The sequence below is a fragment of the Eptesicus fuscus genome, chromosome 7 (genome assembly GCF_027574615.1).
Source record: "Eptesicus fuscus isolate TK198812 chromosome 7, DD_ASM_mEF_20220401, whole genome shotgun sequence".
NCBI lineage: Eukaryota > Metazoa > Chordata > Mammalia > Chiroptera > Vespertilionidae > Eptesicus > Eptesicus fuscus.
In genome coordinates this window covers 39,869,898-39,891,854 of record NC_072479.1, presented here as the reverse complement: position 1 = coordinate 39,891,854, position 21,957 = coordinate 39,869,898, and the positions used below count along the sequence as shown (strand labels likewise).

At 39.5% G+C, this 21,957-nt stretch overlaps 1 protein-coding gene across 1 annotated transcript in view; it reads left to right on the top strand.

The window, feature by feature from the left end:
• Positions 1-21,957, top strand: part of TRHDE (thyrotropin releasing hormone degrading enzyme) — a 366,112-nt gene that overhangs the window by 104,440 nt on the left and 239,715 nt on the right. The window lies entirely within an intron of this gene.

The following is a 21,957-nucleotide window of genomic DNA, read 5'->3' as shown; positions in this document are numbered from 1 at the left end:
CAGTTTTTCTTTCTTTCTTTTTTTAAAAATCCTGACCTGAGGATATTTTTTCCATTAATTTTCAGACAGATTGGAAGGGAGGGAGGTCGGAGAGAGAGAGAGAGAGAGAGAGAGAGAGAGAGAGAGAGAAAAACATTTGTGTGAGCGAGCCTCCCACAAGCGCCCAGTCCAAGCTGGGGATGGAAACCGTGACTGAGGAACAGTGCCTGTGATCAGGAATTGAACCTGCGACACTCTAACCCACTGAGCCTAACCCGCCAGGGCTGAAGTTGCTGCTTTTGCAGGGCAACGCACTCTGACTTTCCAGGACTTAGAAAAGGCATGTCCCCCATTAGAAATGCTGAAGTTGTTTTTCGTTCTCAGAAAACCTGTTTTGAAAGGTTACATCACTATCCTCCTTTATTCCCCTCCCCTCTCTGATCAGAAATGTTAGCATTTGAACCACAGGCTCCCCTCTCCGGAGAACTGGCCTATTTCATTAAAGCACCTGCCTGCTGCGTAGCTTTATGGTCTTACAATGTATCGTTCAGAGAGTAGATAGAATAGTTGATATGGGGATCAATGGGTGTGGCATATAATTTTAATAAGTGATATTTATGAAATACTGAGGTCTTTTTGAAATATATGCTCTTAGAATCCATATTACATAATTTCAAATGTTTAACAAAATTGTATTTCAAATAGGATCTATGTTTTGTTTTGTTTTTCTTCTGTCTTCTTTCTTTTCTTCTCTGTATTCACTTCCCTATTGGAGTCCATTACACTGAAATCTCCCTGGTAGGTACCCAAAGCAGGAAGAATACCTGACCTCATTTGCATGGGAGGTGACACTGTTCTGTACTCCAAGAGGAACTGACTGGGAACTTCCCAGCTTGACCCTAATGTAAAATTCACAAGTGCTTATGCTGCAAGTTCAGCAAGAGAAATAAAATCTGAATCTTTGTCCCCATCAGACCAGTAATTAGTAGAGGAATTCAATTTATAACTTCAGGGGGTTCCATGTGACTGTCAGCTTGCAGCAGGAAGCATCTCCAGTCCTCTCTTTCACTCACAAGTGAACCATGCAGGCTTTCATCTGCAGAAAAGAGCTCTGTTCGCTGTTACTCTTACTTGTTAAGCTACCTTACGGTGTATGCACTTGAATGATTTGACTCACCCCAGCACACTTCTTTTTATCTATCTAGGGGAGTTACCATAGCCTTGGCACTTCCTAAAATTTCTCCTAAAGTTGTACTTATTTTGTATACCTACTAGTATAGATATTTAGATCTATATGTTAATGGATTTATAAGTATGCTTTCTAAATACCCCCTCTATAAAAATTTCTAAGCACAGAAGCATTTTGACAGATTCGTAGTTTCCATTGTATATGATGAATTATATTTTACATAAATTCCATGGAAATCAACTCAGTCTTTGTTAATGTAGAGGCATCATAGATATCAACTGTGTCTGCCTTGAACCTTCAGAACTAAAATGGTTTCTCTCCCTCCCTCTCTTTTTCCTTCCTTCCTTTCTTCTCTCCCTCCTCCTTCCTTCTTCCTCCCTTCCTTCCTTCCTTTCTTCCCTCCTTCCCTTCCTCCTTCCTTTCCTTCCTCCCATCCATCTTTCAATAAGCATCTATTGAGTGCCTCCCACAGGTACTTTTCTATGTGCTGGGGATACAGCAGCAAGTAAAAAAGACAAAAATCCCTTCCTTCTTGGGGCTTACGTTTCTTAGGTAGAGGCAGACCCTAAAGCAATCAGTAGCACATAAAGTATATCAGATGGAGAGAAGTGCCATTAAAAATAAAACCTGGAGCAGAGGAGCAGGAAGTGTGTGGAGCAGATCAGATATGGGAAAGGGGCTGAATCTTTTAAATGGGTGAGTATTGATGGCTTTATTGGGAAGCTGACTCTTGAGCAAAGAACTCAAGGACATGAAGGAGTAACCCAAGTGGAAAAAGTGCCCTGACTTTTTGATGGGAGTAATTAAAGAACAGAAAAGAGGCAGGGATGACTAGAGCAGAATGGGTTAAGGAGATGAGGTCAAGGTGAGTAGCAGATCATGGAGAGCCAGCAGACTGTGGTAAAGACTTTGGCTTTTTCCCCTGGGTGAGATGGAAATCAATTGGTCAGTTATTAGAAATATTACATAATCTGGTTTCTGTTATAAAAGGGTATTATGTGGGTCGGATACTAGTATACTGTGGGGCAGTGGTGCTCAATCAGGGTGATTTTTGTCCCTCAGGCACTTGGCAATATCTGGAGACATTTTTATTTGTCACAACTCAAGGAGGGGGTGGTAGAGTGTGTTCTATTGACATTTAGTGGATAGAAGCCAGGGATACTGCTAAACATCATACAGTGCACACGACAGTCTCCCATAATAAAGAGTTGTCTAGCCAAAATGTCAATAGTGCTGGGATCGAGAGACCCTGATATAGGTAGAAAGGTCAGAGGCATAAAAACCAGTTAAGAATATATGGCAAAATATGATGGTTGCCTGATGGACTAGGATGTTAACAGAGAAATGACCTGGATATGTATTGAAAGCACAGACAAAGATTCACTGCTGAACAGGATGTGGGGTATGAGAACAAGACAGGTACCAAGGGCAATACCAAGGTTTTTTATCTGAAAATTTGAAGAATGGATTTGCATTTTACTGAGACAGGACAATTGTGGAAAGAGACAGTGTTTGAGATTGACAGGTCTATTAAGCATTTAGGTGGCACCTTAATGTCTATAAGAAATTCAAGTAGGCAATTGCATTTATAACTTTGGACTTTGGGTTAGAAATCTGGCTAGAGAAATCCATTTGCCAGCATGTCAGGATGGTTAGGACCACCACAGCTGTGAGAGCAGGTAGGAAAGAGAATAGGAACGAGGAAGGATGGATCCAGTGTTTAGTGGGTATAGAGATTAGGAGCCAGGAAAGCCTGCTGGTTGACAAGAAGCAACTGGTTGAGGTACTAAGAAAATAGGTAGTTGTTCCAGGCATCTAATGAATAGAACTTTTCAAAGAGGGCAGATGATAAATTGTGGTAAATCCTGTTAGATGAGGACTGAGAATTGACCAATAATTGGCACTTGACAAGAGCAAAGCCCTGATAGGTGTGCTCAAGAGCAAGTGGGGGTGGGACTGGGGTTCCCATTGGAGAGGGTTCTGGGAATAGGGGGAGAATTTTTTGTGTTCTGCTAATGCTCACCTCTGAATAAGAGCTGTTTCTGTGAACTAATGGTGTCCTTACCTCACAGATCTGTCCCTGCCCCACAGCATGTCAGGGGGAGATGTGGAACTTGCCTTTTTCTTTGATTTTCACTAGAAAACCCAAACCTGAAATAAATAAATAAGAACACTCTCCACCAGTTAACCTGAATTTACTGAGAGCTGTGTGTGAACCCCAGAGTGTTACATTGCAAAAACCAAACAAGAAAGCAACCTTAAAATGTAATATTGGAGCCTCTTTTTCTTAGAATTCCCTTTGCCTTTCTATCATAAACTCTTCAATATCCCATTTCTTCAATCTCCCCAAGTTCTTTTTCATTTCTAATGCTGAATAGTTTAACTTTCTCTGCTGTGGCATCATCTCATGCCAGCTTATCTATAAAGATTTGAGTTTCCACACCAAGCAGTTTATCAGAATAGTTCCCTATGAGGAATGCTGATGCTCACTATTAGTGCGATACATTTATTCTCTTGTTACACAAGGATATTTCTTTAATGTTTTTAAGCCAAAATATGCAGCCAGTGTACCTGTGGGAGGATGTATTTTGAAATCTCTAACTTAGGGAATTAAGAGTATTTATACGAGGTTTCTCTTTCTTGGTGTTAAGTTGTAATGAGAGGTATAAAGTCTTTTGGATATAATCCAAGTCTTTCGGTATAGAATGTGCTCTGTTTTCAGGAGAATGCTCTGAGGCCTGGAGGTTTACTTAAAAACAGGTTGTTATGTAAAAAATCATCTTTTCTCTCATCCCCAAGCATAATGACCACAATTACAAACACAAATGGGCTTGTGTTTACTGAATGTGGGTCACTCTTGAGGGCTTTGTACATTCGAATCCATTTAATCTTTTTCACTGCCATTGAGGCGGTGCCTGTTATTTTATTTTCTCGTTTTCCAGGTGAGGAAATTTAGGCACCAAGTGACTAAGTAATGAACTCTGCTCCCACAGCAGGAATTCATGGCTTTATAATTCAAATTCAGGCTGTCTAGCTCTAGCACTTCAGGATTCTACCAAAGCAGATGCCTGAAATTATGAGAATTCAGAGATTAAAATATAGGTCTTCTTAGTAAACTAGGTAATATGATTGCTAGAGGAATAATCTAATAGTTATTTTTGTTAATGTCATGTTAATATTAAAACATGTTCCTTGAAGAGAAGTTGAAAACGTAAAAATAAAATAAAGGAGCATCCCTCTTATAACTCATAATTTCATCAACCAGAAAGTGTATTTGAGTATTTTAAATGTTTGTTTTTCAACATAGATGTTTTATACGTTAATTAAGTGGCTGCTAAAGTGACAGATTTGTATTGGAATATTTTGTTTACTCTGTTTAGATTTCCATTAATTATGGCAGATAGCCTTCAGTTTCCTTTTGCTGCTACTTTGTAATTTGTAAGTCAATGTTTTGTAAAGGAGTTTGCTTGATTGCTTTTTTTTTTTTTTTTTGCCTCAGACAGCATGCTTTTATGAAGAATTCAATATCTACCTGGCACAGTGCTGTGATTGTGGAGGGAGCAAAAGTATTTTGTTACAAGGATTTCTGGCTTCAAGGAGTGTGGTTTTTGTTGAGGAGAGAATACAATATTTATAGGTATGAATGGATTAGAGACTCATGCAATATGGAAGCACCAACATTTTGTAGGGCAAAAATATACTACCATATTAAGAATGTGGGATCGTTGTACAATGCTGTAGGCATGAAATGCACATAAAAAGAAGCCTTGTATTGACTTGAGTCCCCCCGCCCCCACCTCCCCGCCAAAGAAACAAATTGAATCGGAGGTGGAGAAGAAAGGGGAGAAGTCATTTTGAGAATTGTGTAGTGGGGACAGCCCCTGGATACCTGGAGCTCTATGTATCATGTTGATGGAATCTATTTATTTTTCTATAATGGAGTAGATGAGTTAAGGGATAAGTTGCCCTATTGAAGTTCATAAATAGGAGAGCTTAGTTTGAATCAATGAGTTTTGTTTAAGTTATTACAGATATACTTTTTTATTGTGATGATGATGATGATGATGATGACAGTTTGCTATTTGCAATTGTACAGTTTTTGAGTTTTTCTTTCACAAAATATTTTTTTATTAAAGACTGTCAACCATTTCATTCACTATGGTTATGTTTCTTTTTCTCTTTAAGTTATAGATGTATTTTTGTTTTTAATTTAAAATGGTAAGGATATAAAACTACTCCCATTTTTAAACATGCATTTTATAGTTGAGTTATTACTTGTGACTTTTTTTTTTTTTTTAGGTATGACTTTTCTTACCCTGCTTTTGATGAGATAAATATTGAATGTGATATATATGCTTTGTTGAAGGTCTCAAATAATAGTGCTGTTTAAAAGCAAATACCCGGAGGCGGTGTACACAGTCAGGTCTACTTCTGCATAATGCCAACTCACCCCCAAGTGCTTCTTCCAACCAGAACTCCTCAAAATATTTGAATGTACACTGGAGCTATTTAATTGTATGGCTCCTGGCAGAAACTAACTTAGGGTCTCTCTGTGGGTGAACACTGTTACCGCATTCTCAGGGCATGAGATGAGGTAGTTCGTTGTCTTCCAGTTTTCCAAGTGTTGTAGAGAAATAAGTTTCTTCAAATGACTATCCTCTCCCCCTGTTTGGAATGAAATAAACATTGTCTTTTCCTATTTTATGAAGGTAATTTATTTCTAAAAAACCTTTCACATGGTGATTTTCTCATAAACCAAAATAGCAGGTATAATTTCTTCCAATGGGGAATATCTTTTATAGGTTCCTAACCCCCACTCTGACAACCTTTGGCACTAAAATACCATCAACTCCCATTAAAATGGACACAATTACTTCAATATTTAATAGTTATCTTAACACATTTTAACAAGGCATTTTCCACCTTCTTTAATTATTCCATAATATGGCCATTTAACTTTTTATTAAGCTATTTTGCAGCTATTACATGCTATGCACATCTAAGACTATACTAACAAACAAAACATATCTACACTAATAAAAGAGTAAGATGCAAATTGACTGTACCTTCGCGACACCCACCAGCCAATCAGGAGGTAGTACACAGGCACTGAGCAACTGGGGGCGGGGCAGGATGCTTGCATCATTGTCATGGTGATGATGCAGGCATTCCACACCACCCCAGCCACTCCAGGCCTCTGGGCAGCGTGGGAAGATGGAAAGGTGGCTCTGGCCGGAGCGAAGGTGGTGCTGGAAGCCAGGGAAAGGAAGGCCCATTCTTGCATGAATCTTCGTACATTGGGCCTCTAGTCCTATGTAATAAAACCCTGATATGCATATTGACCAAATGGCAGAACGATTGGTTGCTATGACATGCACTGACCACCAGGGGGCAGATGCTCAATGCAGGAGCTTCCCCCTGGTGGTCAGTACACTCCCATAGGGGGAGCACTGCTCAGCCAGAAGCCGGGCTCACTGCTGGTGAGCGCAGTGGTGGTGGCGAGTAGTGAGCTTAAGCTGGCAGGAGGACATCCCCCAAGGGTCCCGGACTGTGAGAGGGTGCAGGCCAGGCTGAGGAACCGCCCCCCCCATCCCCCCAATGCACAAATGTCGTGCACTAGGCCTCTAGTATATTTCTAAGATTCTCAGTGTTTATGATATTTAACTACTAATGCAAAAAAGAGATAAACAAAGGTGCCAAAGAAGAAAGAAATCAATGAAAACAATGCATTTTAGTGGGAACGATTCATGAGATGATTCTGCTATATACTTGTACACCACAGATACACTTAGTAAAGAATTTAATGCAGCACAAACCAACTATAGAACTGAAGTAACTAATTAATTCAACAAGTATTTATTGAGTAGTTACTATGTAAAAATGTACTCACAATGATAATAAATGGCCTCTTCTGCTAGAAGCTTAAAATCTAGTTGAGAAGTGGTTTTTTTTTTTTTTTTTTAATTTTGCCAGTTAAACAGTATTATTCCATCTTCAATTTTCTTACAGCTGTCCTCCCTCCCTCTCTAGTTTTAAGAATTTCAGACCTTCACAACTTTGGATTTGTTCCTAAATATATTTTCACGAATTCAACCAGTTTTTGTGTGAATGATTATTTATTCTGAAAGTAAATGCAGTTTTAGAAAGTGCTTAACTTAATCAGGGCATATTTATAAGAAAAGTTTCCAAGTTACTGTTTTACGTATTCCAACAGAGGTATTTGGCCCTTACATTAAGAAATAAGTATTTCCGGAGTTTTCCTACTGTAGTCCTTGCATATGCCTGATGTGACATTACCTGCTTTCTTCCTTATTCCTGTGGATGAAGTGGCATTGCTGAGGCACGGGGCACCTTTTTTGTACACCTGATCCCATCTTCGTTCACCTGTCAAAGAATATGACTTCAGCAGTTCTCCCTTTGCTCTCCTGAGTCTTTAATTTTCCCTGTTTATTGGATCTTCTTCCACAAACATTTAAAATATGGTGCCATTTCTCTCAATGCAAGCACACACATGCACACTCATTCCAGCTACTGTACCATTTCTCTCCTTCCCTTTACAGCTAAACTGCTGGAAAGTGTTGTCCATCTGCACTGACTCCAGTTTTTCTCCTTTCCTTGTTTTTTAAAATGCACTCTACATCAGGCGTTTGCCCCCAACACTGTACTAAAACTGCTCGTGTCAAGTTCAATAATGCCTCCACATTGCTAAATCCAGCGGTCAATTCTTAGTCTTCATCTTGAGCTGTCAGCAGCATCTGACACGGTTGTTCTCTCCAACTCCCTGAAACACATTTTTAGCTTGTCTTTTAGGGCAACACATTTTCCTTTTTTATTTTATTTTTTTCCAATTCACTGGTCATTATTTCCAAGTCTATTCTCCCGTTCCTTTACCACCTTTAGGGGCTTAACACTGGAATGTCTCAGGCTTGGGTTTTGGACCTCTTCTCTTTGCTACCTTCATGCAGCCTCATGACTTTAAGTATCATCTGCTGATGCTGGTAATTTCCAAATTTGCATCTCCAGCCTGGTTTGCTCCCTTCAACTTCAAACTTCCACACTCTATTACTCTTTGACATCTACACTTGGATACCTAATGAGTATCTTAAATTAACACGTTTGCATTTGAGCTTCAGATCTTTAAGCTGCTCCCTTGCTCTTTCTACAGTCTTCCCCATCTCAGTGAGGTTGAGTTCTGGTGAGAGCTCTCTTCCTGATTTGTGGATGGCCACCTTTTTGCTGTGTTTTCACACAGTACAGAGAGAAAGCAAGCTCTCTGGTGTTTCTTCTTATAAGGGTCGCACCTGCATGACCTCATCTAAACCTAATTTTGAACCATCTCATTGGAAGTTAGGGCTTAAACATGTGAATTTTGGGGGCATAGAATTCACTTCATTGCAAGGGTGAGATCTGGCCTGACTTACATTTTTAAGGGATCACATTAGCTGCTTCATGTGGGACAGATTGTTGGGGAGAAGGAGGTCAAGGCCAAAGTAGAAAGAAGCTACTGCAATAATCTGAGCCATAAAGCTGTACTGAGCCAGAATGGTAGCGGTGGAGGTGGTGAGAAGTGGGCAGGTTCTGAATATATTTTGGAAGGAGAATCAACAGGGTTTACTACATTGCATAGGACTTCAAATGAAGGCTGGATGCTACATTTGAACTTCTAAACTACAGTTTAGAAGATTGTGATGAGGTTGAAAAACTATGTGCTTTCTCCCACCTCGCTTACATTCCTGTGTAGCTACAATGAAAGAGAACAATTTTAATGCCTCTTTCTCCCTTTCTTAGTTATTTGAAACTAGAGGCCCGATGCATGAAATTCATGCAAGAGTAGGCCCTCCTTCCCCTGGCTGCCGGCCCTGGTTTCCCTAGCAGAGGGAGGCCACACCTACCTGCCACAGCCCGCTGGTCGGTGGCCTGGGCTTCCCTCTTTGGGGCGATCATAGAGCCCCCTGATTGATCGCCCTGCCAGCTGATGGCCTGGGCCTCCCTCTGCAGGGCAATCATGGGGTGATGGCCAGGCCCCCAACCAATCGCATCGCACCCACCTTGGCTGGCCTGGCGCCAGTGGGTGTCATAGCGGGGTCCCAGATGGTTGTCCAGATGATTGTCCGGATGGTCATTTCACTGTTTGGCCTGTTTGGTCGATTTGCATATTACGCTTTTATTATATAGGATTAACATAGCAAGATAAATTGTATGTTCCAGACAGAGCAGCTATATTTAGAACAAAATAATGGTTGCAATAATCTTTTGGGAGTGAGTTGCTTCCTTCACTGTTCATTGGTCAGTCTGGAGTTAATTATAGACAAATGGCAACCCCAAACCCTAGAGAAAAGCAGGAACAGTTCATTAAAGTCTAGGCTGGGGATTACTGCTGACAGAAGCACTGCCAATCAGGCACTTTTAACAGAAAGGTGACCATTCCCATAAACTTTAGAGTGAAAACAGCTTATATGGAGATCAGAAGGTTTTTCAAAACAGCTTCATTTCAAGAAACTGAACCTGAGGGATAGTTATGTAAATTAAGGTTAAACATCTAAAAGTCAATTAAGGCAAAATGCTCTATCAGAGAAATGCAAGGTTTTTCTTTTCTTTGTTCTAGTGTAATTGTGACTGTGTTCTTTACCCAATTCAGAACTTTTCAGATGTTCCCATTGCAAAGCTGTGCAGTGATTACTTATTGATTGATTATTATTTCTAAGATTTAGGAACTTTAAGTGGTCAGGGCATGATCAGAGCATCTCTTTACTTTGGCATTTAAGTCTTTCATCTTATCAGGTAATGAAGGCTAATAAAAATCCTCGCTGTAATATTGGATTTTCTACTTATAATATTGTAGGGTAAGAAGCAGACATGCTATTGTAACCTGAGTGAGGTGTACTTACAAGTAGGTGGTGGGGCCTTAGCAAGCCATATAAAATTCAACTGGGCTAGATATTGAGAAATTATTTCAAGAAAATAGAACTTTAGAAAAAAATTTCTTGCTAACATAAAAGTGATATAATTATTTTGAGAATGAATTCTTTTTATAAAATTAGCTATTTTAAAGTTTAAAAATTATGACATTATTCACCCTGGTATTGGGGGATCTGGGATTGAGACTCAACCTTTTTGAGAGATTTCTAGTGGAAAATGTCACTACTGGCCAATCTTTTAGTTTTAAAATCTTTCATTACTGTCTGAGAATTTTGATGCTGCTGCTTATGGACTTTGAAATGTAAAACAGACTGAAGTGGAAAACAAACCTTAGACTGTGAGGGAGGTTGCAATACACAAGCAGAGCAGATCCAATATGGTAGTTGTAAATGAAACCTTGAGGTCATTTCTGAAGCTTTTTAAAGGGTAATTTTGAAAGAGAGGGTGAATCCCACATGCCATTTTTCAGTTGTTGGAATTTTAATGGTTTATAACAGATTTATTCTTTATTGACTTTATTTTTTCCTGATGGGTTTTATTATTTCATATAGGAAATAATTCATGAATGACTTAGAGTCTGTCTTCAATAGTATAGAATAGGATGTTTTTTAGCTTTTAAATTGTTTAGCAATTCTTTTTATTTATAGACTGAAAAATTTAGTAAGCTGTAAAATTATTGGTAGATTGATGATATTTATGATCATTTAGCTTCTTAAGTATATTGAGATACTAGAGGCCCAGCACACAAAATCGTGCACAGGTAGCATCCCTAGGCCTAGCCTGTGATCAGGGCTATCTTCCGCCCGCTCGCCAGTCCCCAGTCCTGCCCCACCACTGCCACCCACCCCAGTTCCCCATTTTCCATCTGGTGATCTGAGCCTGCAGGCCGGGGGTAGGGATCAAGAAGTCGGCTGTTCTGCCTGCTTGCCAGTCCCCAGTCCCACCCCACCACCACCCACCCTGGTTCCCCATTCACTATTCAGTGATTGGAACATGCAGGCCGGGGGGAGGGACTGAGAGGTGGTCAATGCACCTAATAGCGACTGGTTGAGTGGTCGTTCTGGTTGTTAGGCCGTTACGGTCACTGGGCTTTTATTATATAGGATATCCTGTCAATATTTAATAATATTAATAAAGCCAGCTGGTAAATTATATGAAACTTGATGAGTCAAATTTTTCTAGTGGACAAAACTAGTACTTCATGTCTATAACAGAAATTTGGCTATACACAGAAATCATAGTTTCTTTTTACCTATTGCTAAGCCTAAAATTATGTGTCCCCCAAATTCATATATTGAAACTCTAACCTTCAATGTGACTGTATTTGGAGATAGAATGTAATTAAGAGCTAATTAGGAGGTAATTCAGGTTAAATGAGATCATAAGGATAGAATCCTAATCTGGGAGGATTAATGACTTTATAAAAAGAAAAGAAAGAAAGTCTCTCGCCCTCTATCTTCCATGTGAGGGTTGAGAAGACAAAAGGTAGAAAGAGAGCTCTCACCAGACCCTAACCATGCTGATAACCTGAACTTGGATCTCTAGCCTCCAGAACTATGAGAAAATGTTTCTGTTGATTAAGCTACCCAGTCTCCTATATTTTATTATGGCAGCCTGAGCTGACTAATACTCCTATGTATGGGCTTGAGTCACTTTCAGTACTGTTTGCTTGGTTTTGCACTATGGATGCCAATGAAGATATGGCCAAAATGAAGCTATAGCAACCACTTGACTTATTCAGATTTTCCCATTACAATTCTATTTTGTCTGAGTTACTTATATCATTTAAGAAAAAATTAATGATTTACCTTCTTAAATATCTGTTGCTTTGCTTCACCCCTCTCTCATTGTAGTGAATAAAATCTGTAATTAGAAAAAATTTCAATCATGTAAAGAAGTCTCCATAATCAATGTCATAGTGATAAGCAAACTTTCTCTGTAATGGATCAGATTGAAAATATTTTCAGCTTTGTGAAACACACCATCTTGGTTGCAACCTTTCATCTTTGCCATTATAGCAAGAAAGCAGCTATAGACAATATATAAATAAATGAATGTGACTATGTTCCAATAAAATTTTATTTATAGAAGCAGATAGCTTGCCAGATTTGGCTCTTAGTTAGTAGTTTGCTGAATGCTACATTATTAGATAACCTCTTTAGTTAACAATATTAAAATTAAAAATCCCTCAAACCAAGAGACCCTTATTGGGGATTTATTTTTTGTACATTTTTACAAATGCTTAAGAATCAAATTTAATTGGTACATTCAAAGTAATTATGCATTGTTCTTCTTAAAGACATTTTTTGCTCATAAATACAAGTAGAATATATACATTAATGGAATCTACATTTGTATTATTAAATAATAAATGTATATATGCTACATTATTTATATATTATATATAAATTTATTAATATATATTTTAAAACTATATACTATATATTTGTATACAAATGCATTTATGTATACAAACTAATTACATATTCACACTTTATGTATTACATCTTCATATCTTATATTATCTTTTACCTTATCTATCTATCTATCTATCTATCTATCATCTATCTGTCTGTCTATCTATCTATCTATCTATCTATCTATCTATCTATCTATCTATATAAAAGCCCAGTGACTGGAATGGCAGAATGACCAGAATGACTGGTGGCTATGAGATGTACTGCAGCAGCCAACCAGCCTGATCTGGGTCCTGATTGGCCCCCAACACCCCAATTGGGGGTGGGGCTGGCCAGCTGACTGCCCATGGCCCCTCCCCTCAGCTGGCCCCACCCCTGATGTGCCCCCATCAGGCCGGGGCACGCTGGTCAGACCCTCCCCCCCACCCCCCTGTGCAAGAATGTGTGCACCGGGCCTCTAGTATTAAAATAATATATATATTTTTAAATCCTCACCCAAGGATATTTTTCCCCTTTGATTTTTGAGAATGGAAGGGGCGCAAAGAGAGAGAAACATCAATGTGAGAGAGTCATATTAATTGCTTGCCTCCCACACATGCCCCTGGTACTTGCCCTTGATCTGGAATCAAAGCCACAACTATCCAGTGTGTAGACAAGATGCTCTAACTACTGAGAAACACTGGCCAGAGTAGGTATCTTATATATTCACACAAAAACTATTATATGGAATACTCTTATTTAATTTATTTCATATATACCCAAAATGAATAATGTCTGGAAACTTTCACTTTTTGGTCAAGAGTATGGCTGTGATTAAGGAGGGAGATAGTTTGCTGGAGATTTGAGGAGAAAGAAGATGTGAGATAATTATCTGGGAGGATGGGAGAAAAAAATTATAACAGAAATATAGTATGATTACTGCACAGTACAGGGACTCACTTCATTGTATGGCCAGACCCTTAAAATGAATACCATGGTCAAGTCAAGATAGGCACAGGACAGACAGAGTAGGGTATAACCAGGTGCACATTTTACCAGGACAGAGCGATGGAGAGAAAAGGAGTTGAAGATAGTAGCAAGGGAATTGTTAAATGATCACAGTGATGCACCACATCTTCTAACCTGGGTGAAACAGGAACTAGGATAATATGAGAGGAGGAACGGTTGTGAAAATGTATAGAGTTGATGGGTATCCTAGAGCAGAAGAAGAGCAAGAACAAGACTGTGAAGATAGAATGCTGCCATCAAGGAGTGGAAAGCTTGAAATGAAGGCATTTCTTGGTGGGGCAGTTATTGCAAATGACAGTTGCCAGGATATGATCATGGACTGGGTGCGGACAATGGAAAAGATCACTAGACTAAGGAGATCAAGACCTCTCAGGGTTGTGAGGGATGATCAGTGTGGACATTGAAATCACCAAGAAGGATGACAGAATATTGTTAGAAAGGAAATTAATGTTTCAGGATCATCAATGAGACATCATTTAATGAAACGGGAGGCAACAGCAGATGAACTCAGCCAAGGTGAGGAAGCAGGTTGTATAATTCACTCACATCTACTCAGGCAGCTGGCATTTTTAGGAAGGTGGAAGAAAGGCTACTCAGCCAATAATTAGCTTTAAGCAACAATGATAGCACTTTCAAGCTTGTATATTGTGGTGTATGAGAGAAAGATCACCCCCACTTGAGAGAGCCACAGGCATATAAAAATGTCTTTCAAGATATAGCCAAGTTTTAGTTAGAGCTAAAAGGTAAACAAAACATTCAGAATAAAACATTAAGGACATAGCACAATTTGCTGTCACAGAGGGAGTTCCAAAAGGCAGAATGGAAGAGTTTGGAACTGAGAATTTGAATTCAATTAGAGAATGTACACATATAACTGTGGCAAAGACTCAAGCTGAGAGATGCCCTGGATGCTTGGGATTGTGGGGGTGTGGACTTGAACAGGCTTGACTATCTATTAAGGAAGGTCCACAATCAAGTCTAATTATGACCTTCCTTCTTTTACATTTTTTTTTCTTAAGCAGTTTGTTATGCTTAAGAAAAGTAAGAGTTGTGCTGGGAAATGAGAGGCATAAAAGTTATGATATGCATACATGCTGCCCTGTGGATTTCCCTTACATCCTGTTGAAGTGGTATCTTCAGGATCTACCTATTGCCTGGGCAACAGGTTTAGAATTTGAGAGCTCAGTGTTTAGAATTTGAGAGCTCAGAATGTATTTATTAGGCACTGGTGACTATGAACAAATTTAAATTAGTCACATGAAGGTAGGCCTGAAAATAGTTCATCTTGATGTCTCCTATGCAATTAATTGTCTAAACTAGTTTTTCTTAAATTTTGCCACCTTCAGTGCACAAATGGTAACTGTATACTTGAGCATGTTCATCTGAATCAGGTGAATTGCTAATTGTAATTCCAACCCATTCATTCTCTCCCAGTAAAGCATTGCAGAAAGCAAATACATGGGAACTGTATTGCTATATAAACTCTGATTCCATTATGTTTTTTGAAGAAAAAAGACTTATTAATAGCAACCTTTAATGCTTTCATGAAATTTGTAGTAACACCTTTGTGGTACTTGTGACACGACGCACTTCACATCTAAGATTTACTCTCTAAGCTCAGTATAAAATAACATGTCAACTACAACACAACATTATATCGATCAAAATAAATCAGCCTCCATTCAAGAATGAGGATCAGTGTGTTTCCTTTTTTGTGATAATTTATTTGTAGTTTTTTTTTCATCTCGTATCTTCAGTGACTGATATGTTTGACAACAGATATACAGTATCTGACACTGTCAGACAGATCCTCAATTTTACTATTTGTGGATGTAAAAATGTGACAGGTTCTGAAACATGATGTGTGTTCTCCAAGATTGACTATTTGCTTATGCACTCCCCTTCCCCACTCCACCCCATCCTCAGGAAAATCTATCGCAATGTGAAGGCCACCTTTCTGTGGTCCAAGTTCCGAAACATGGGCTGCAAGACCTACGCATGAGGCTTGGTGAACTCAGTTCTTTGAGAAGAGGCATTGTGTAAATAAAAATAATATCTATTATTATTAGATATATTGATCTGAGATTTAAGTGCACTTGCCTAATTCAAAAGTGTTTTTCAAGACCCTGGTCAGATATCTCAGTTGGTTAGAGCATTGTCCCAATACACCAAGGTTGCAGGTTTAATCTCTGGTCAGGACACATACAAGAATCAACCAATACATGCATAAAAAAGTGGAATAAGTCTCTCTCTCTCTCTCTCCCTTATTTTCTTTCTCTAAAATCAATTAAAAAAATTTTTAAAGTTTTTTCATTGTCTACATACAGTCCATGATCATAACCTGAAGATTGTCATTTCCAATAACCTGGAGATGTCATCATTTCAAACATTCCACTCATTGATGGCTGCATACAATCATCACAGCCTTGTTCTTCCACTTTTGCTCCAATAATTCTTCATTCATCTTCTGCTGGGATCCTCAATCCATTAATTCTATACATTTTTCATGGCCATTTCTCCTTAGCAGATCCTAAATCCCATTCCACCCTTAGAAACTTTAAATTTTTATTCCCTTGGCCTGAAATACTTTTCACTCTCTAGTGTTTCAGGAATATGTTTAAATCAGAGACAGACATTCCCTGATGGTCTTATCAAAAGTAACTACCCATCCTTGTCCTTCTTTGCTTTTCCTCTATAGCATCTATATGCCATTGTATTATATATTTTGCCAATTATCTTACGGGGTCTACTTATTCAATTGGAAGTTTCATGAAGGAAAGAATTTTTTCTTGATAACCATGTATGGTTTTTCTGTGCTGACATATAATAGATGCTTAGAAAATATGTATTGAAGGAGTGAATTATTGAAATACCAATAGTTCACTATTTCTTTTCTGCAAATCTGGGCTTTTCAATTATTTTAACTCAGCAGAACCCAATTTTTAAAAAAAATCAAATCTAATTTTGAGCTCCAATATGCTAAAAAATGCAAGCGGAGCTTTTCTCATTAAAGGGGATAAGGGACTGGCAGGGTATCCCTCACACTACCCTTTCTTCAGGAGGTATAAATTGAAGTATTACATGCTTAATGTTAATGGAAACAGTTTTACTAGTCCAAGCTTGAAGTGTCTCCCAATTAATAGAAAAATTAAATCTCAAGTCGTACCTGAAGGCCAGTGTTGGAAAAATCTCCACACAGTGACTTAGGAAAATCCCCTAAAATTAGGTCATGAAACTGGTTTTTCAGGAGAAGAATACCTAATTCTTACTTTTTATAAAAAACACACACCATTTTATCCAGCAAATGTGTCAGTTACCACTTATTGGAATGATCTGGTACAAAACCTTATAATTTTTTGTTTATTTAATCCTATATAATAAAGAGGTAATATGTAAATTGACCATCACTCCAACACACAAGATGGCCACCCCCATGTGGTCACAAGATGGCCACCACAAGATGGCCTGCAGGGGAGGGCAGTTGTGAGGGACCCGGCCTGCAAGGGAGGGAAGTTGGGGGCGACCAGGCCTGCAGGGGAGGGCAGTTGGGAGAAACCAGGCCTGCAGGGGAGGGCAGTTGGGGGCAATAGACCTGCAGGGGAAGCAGTTGGGGGGAATCAGGCCTGCAGTGGAGAGCAGTTAGGGGTGACCAGGCTGGCAGGAGGAGCAGTTAGGGGTGACAAGGCCTGTAAGGGAGGACAGTTGGGGGGACCAGACCAGTAGGGGAGGGCAGTTAGGGGTGACCAGGTTGGCAGGGGAGGGCAATTAGGGGTGACCAGGCCAGTAGGGGAGGGAAGTTAAAAGTGACTAGGCCTGCAGGGGAGGACACTTAGGGGCAACCAGGTCGGCAGGGGAGGGCAGTTAGGGGCAATTGGTCTGGCAGGGGAGCAGTTAGGCATTGATCAGGCTGGCAGAGGAGTGGTTAGGGGGTGATCAGGCTGGCAGTCAGAAGCAGTTAGGGGCAATCAGGCAGGCAGGCAGTCAAGCAGTTGAGAGCCAGCAGTCCTGGATTCTGAGAGGAATATCCAACTGCCAGGACATCCACTGGATGGGGCCTAAATGGGCAGTCGGACATCCCTCAAGGGGTCCCAGATTGGAGAGGGTGTAGGCTGGGCTGAGGGACACATCCCCTCTGTCCCCCCCTGTGCATGAATTTCGTGCACCAGGCCTCTATTAATAATTATAAACCACTCCTGTGCTGCTTAAAGAATATAGGAAATAGGGTGATTTATTTATTTCCTTATTCACATAAGAACATGAATGTCAATGTTGTGGGTTACATTTCTTACCAAAAATGGTCTCTTAATCATGAAGAATACTAGGTAGTTTTTGGCAGAAGCTAAAGTTTGTGTGCAGAAAGTTCAAATTAAACCCAGTTTGTAACTGATGAGACATACAAGCTGCAAAAATATTTTCCTTTCACTGTATTTTACACAACTCCTGAACAAGTTTAATTTAAAATGTTACTTTCTCCTTATTCTTTATTAAAGTGTAGTTATTCTTATGTCTTTAAATACAGATGACTTTTTTTTTAAAGGAGTAAACTTTCAATGATAAATGACTGACAAATTTCTAGGTTCTTTATTGCTTTTGAATGTGTTCTTGTGTAATAAATAACTTTTTTTAAACAGTGAAAATTCATTTATGGAACATGGCAGCAGAACATATTTTGCACAGTGATCAAGCTTATTAGTATAAAAGTCGTTTTCTGTTTGAGAGTTTTTTCATAGCCATGTAGAAAGCTAGAGATTAGTATTAACTGCTATTGGTATGAGTAATTCTTTTGTGCAATGGAGAGATACATTTTAGGCTGCACATACATTTATTTAATATGGAAGTGTAAGCAAAACCAGATTTCACACACTGACAAAAACTCTCAGGGTAAATGTGTTTGTTATGCACAGTAGAAGCTGGGCGCCCAGGGAGATGCAATCCCCAACCTTGCGAGAGTGAGGATTTTGCAGAGATACTGGCAGAGATGCCTTTCAATATATTATCATATATTTATAAGTAACTTAAACAAATCACATCCCTAGCTTATAGGACAATGTAAAATAAAACGTATTAGGACCAAATTGTAGGTTACATACATTTTGTTAAGTCACATATTTGATTTCACTTTATATTGCATGCCATTTGGATTTGAAAAAAAAAAAAAAGGTCTGAATTGGGGAGGCTATGATAACTGAAATACTTTGTATGTGGAGTAGTACACTTTGTTATCTTCTTACCTAGAGCATTACTTCTTTGCTTGAAGAAGGTAATTTTCAATTAGTAAAGGATAACATTAATGGACTAAAATAATTTCTCTCTTGGATTATTGCATTTTGTATGCAGTTAAGATATTCTGCTGAGACTATTTAAGCAATTTTTTAAAATAAAATATTTTTGAGAGGGGCCTATTCATCCATTTTTCCCCCTTTTAAAAATGTGCATAGCACTACTGTTTAGCTTCACTTCATTTATAAATGACATATACAGGGTTGGGCAAAAGTAGGTTTACAGTTGTTTGTGTGGAAAAAGACATGCAGGTTATGAGTACAGTAGCTTTATTAATATTACAAAAATAATATTTGCATACTTACAATGGTAAATCTACTCTTGCCAACCCCTGTATATTAGGGAAAAGTATAACAATCAGAGAATAAAGTTTAGCTTCTTTAATTTAGATTTTAAATGGTGTTTTAAAGTGATTTTTTGCTTTAGGAGCCTTTTCTCTCGCTCTCTCTCTTTTTTTTTTTTAAAGAAAGATTTCCATGACAGTGATCATTTTTCCAATGTCTCATTAGGAAATTAATCCATACCTAATACTAACAACAGAACAATTCTAGCTAGCATTTGCTGAGGTTTTACTGAATACAAAGCATTTGCTGAGCATTTTACATCCATTATCTCACTGACTTCTGATATTCTTATATGGTATTGCTATTATCTTCATTTTACAGAAGAGAAAACTGAGCTGTAAAGAGGTTTAGTGGTTATGGTCACTGTGATTCTGTGATTTATAACAAGAAAAATATACTTGGCCCTCCTCCCAGTTTCTGGCACAGAGCTCCAAAATTCTTGCAATTTCTTAAGTGTGAAGAGCTATGAAGGTGTATTTCATATGTCAGTGAAGTGACTTTAGAAAGTACCTAAGGATGGGGGCTGTTTGCCAAGAGAACCAACCAAGTGATTACAGGTTTGGAACTTACAGTCACACCCCTCAACCTCCTGGAAGGGGAGAGGGGAGAGAGACTGGAGGTTGAATCCATCGCCAGTGGCCAATGCCTTTATCAATCATGCCTATGTAATGAAACTTCCATAAAACCTAAAAGGCCAGGGTTCAGAAAGCTTCCAAGTTGGTGAACTCATGGAGATTTGGGGAAGGACGTGGAAGATCTATGCCCTTTTCCTTGTCCTATGAGCAAACCTCTTTCATCTGGCTGTTCCTGGGTTATATATCCTATATAATAAAGAAGTAATATGCAAATTGACCATCACTCCAACACACAAGATGGCCACCCCCATGTGGACACAAGATGGCCGCCACAAGATGGCTGGCAGGGGAGGGAAGTTTGGAGGGACCAGGCCTGCAAGGGAGGGCAGTTGGGGGTAATCAGGCCTGCAGGGGAGGGCAGTTAGGGGTGACTGGGCTGGCAGGGAGGGCAGTTAGGGGCAATCAGGCTAGTAGGGGAGCAGTTAGGCATTGATCAGGCTGGCAGGGGAGTTGTGAGGGGGTGATCAGGCTGGCAGGCAAGTGGTTGGGAGCCAGCAGTCCTGGATTGTGAGAGGGATGTCTGACTGCCTGTTTAGGCCTGATCCTGGTGGGATGGGGCCTAAACAGGCAGTCGGACATCCCTCGAGGGGTCCCAGATTGGAGAGGATGCAGGCTGGGCTGAGGGACACCCCCCCTCCTGTGCACGTATTTCATGCACTGGGCCTCTAGTCCTTTTACAATAAACCTGTGATCTCATTAGTAAAATGTTTCTCTGAGTTCTGTGAACTGCTCTAGTTAATTAATGGAACCCAAGAGGGAGTTGTTGGAACATAGCCAGCTGAGGGAGGAGGAGTCTTAACCAGACCCTAACCTGTGCAATATGATGGTCGAGAGTACAGAATACCCAGGTAGAGAGTAGAGAATATCTTAGAGAATTGCTTCTTGGCATAGGGTACCTGCCATCCTCCACTGAAATTGGTACCAGAACCCATTTAGTCCCATTTGGAGAACTAGAAAAATAAGGGTTTGTACCCAAGCAGGGTGCCCCAGCATCTGCAGTTGACCTTTAGAAAAACACAGAAGCTGAGATTTCCCTTTACTCTGGCAAGTGATAGTTTAAGGAAAGTGATTAAGTTCACGCCGAAACCGGTTTGGCTCAGTGGATAGAGCGTCCGCCTGCAGACTCAAGGGTCCTGGGTTCGATTCCGGTCAAGGGCATGTACCTTGGTTGCGGGCACATCCCCAGTAGGGGGTGTGCAAGAGGCAGCTGATCGATGTTTCTCTCTCATCGATGTTTCTAACTCCCTATCCCTCTCTCTTCCTCTGTAAAAAAAAAAATCAATAAAAGTGATTAAGTTCACATTAACAACAGATTTTATAAAATAACATAGGAATGTCATTAATAAGTAATTTTGGAATTGTATAGTCTATGCCACTTAAAAAATTGACTTGAACCATTTAATATGCTACCTTGAAAGAAAGGTAACAACAGGTTCCTAAAGTTCAGTGGGAAGAATAGGACTAGATGAGCAAGAATGGACCCCAGACATTTGGAAAGAAGATAGTAAAGGCTGGGCTGGAGAGTGCTGGCCTTTCCAGATGTGGGTGATACAGCTGCTAAATGCAATTGTTGGCCTGGGATGAGTAACATCTTTTTCTGTGTTTCAGTATTTTGGTTAAAATGATTATATTTATTTATGTTATTGACTTAATTCTGTTATTTTTTATTGAGATTTCCCTAGGTTTCTACAATAAATTTGTATTAGTTTGCTAGGGCTACTGTAACAAAGTATCACAAATTGGTAGCTTCATCAACAATATTCTTGTCTCACAGGTCTGGAGGCTACAAGCTCAAGTTCAGAGTTTGGTAGGCAGGTTCAGTTCCTTTTTAGGGCTGTGAGGGAGAATCTGTTCCGTGCCTCTTTACTAGCTTCAGGTGGTTTGCTGGCCATCTTTGGTGTCATTGACTTGTAGAAGAGTCACCCTGATCTCTGCTTTTATTTTCCTTTTTTAAAAAATTCTTATATATAATTGATTTCAGAGAGGAAGGGAGAGGGAGAGAGAGATAGAAATATCAATGATGAGAGAGAGAATCATCGATCAGCTGCCTCCTGCACACTTCCTACTGGGGAGCCTGCAACCTGGGCATGTGTCCCGACTGGGAATTGAACTGTGACCTCCTGGTTCATAGGTCAATGTTCAACCCCTGAGCAACACCAGCTTTGCCTTTATTTTCAAGTGGCATT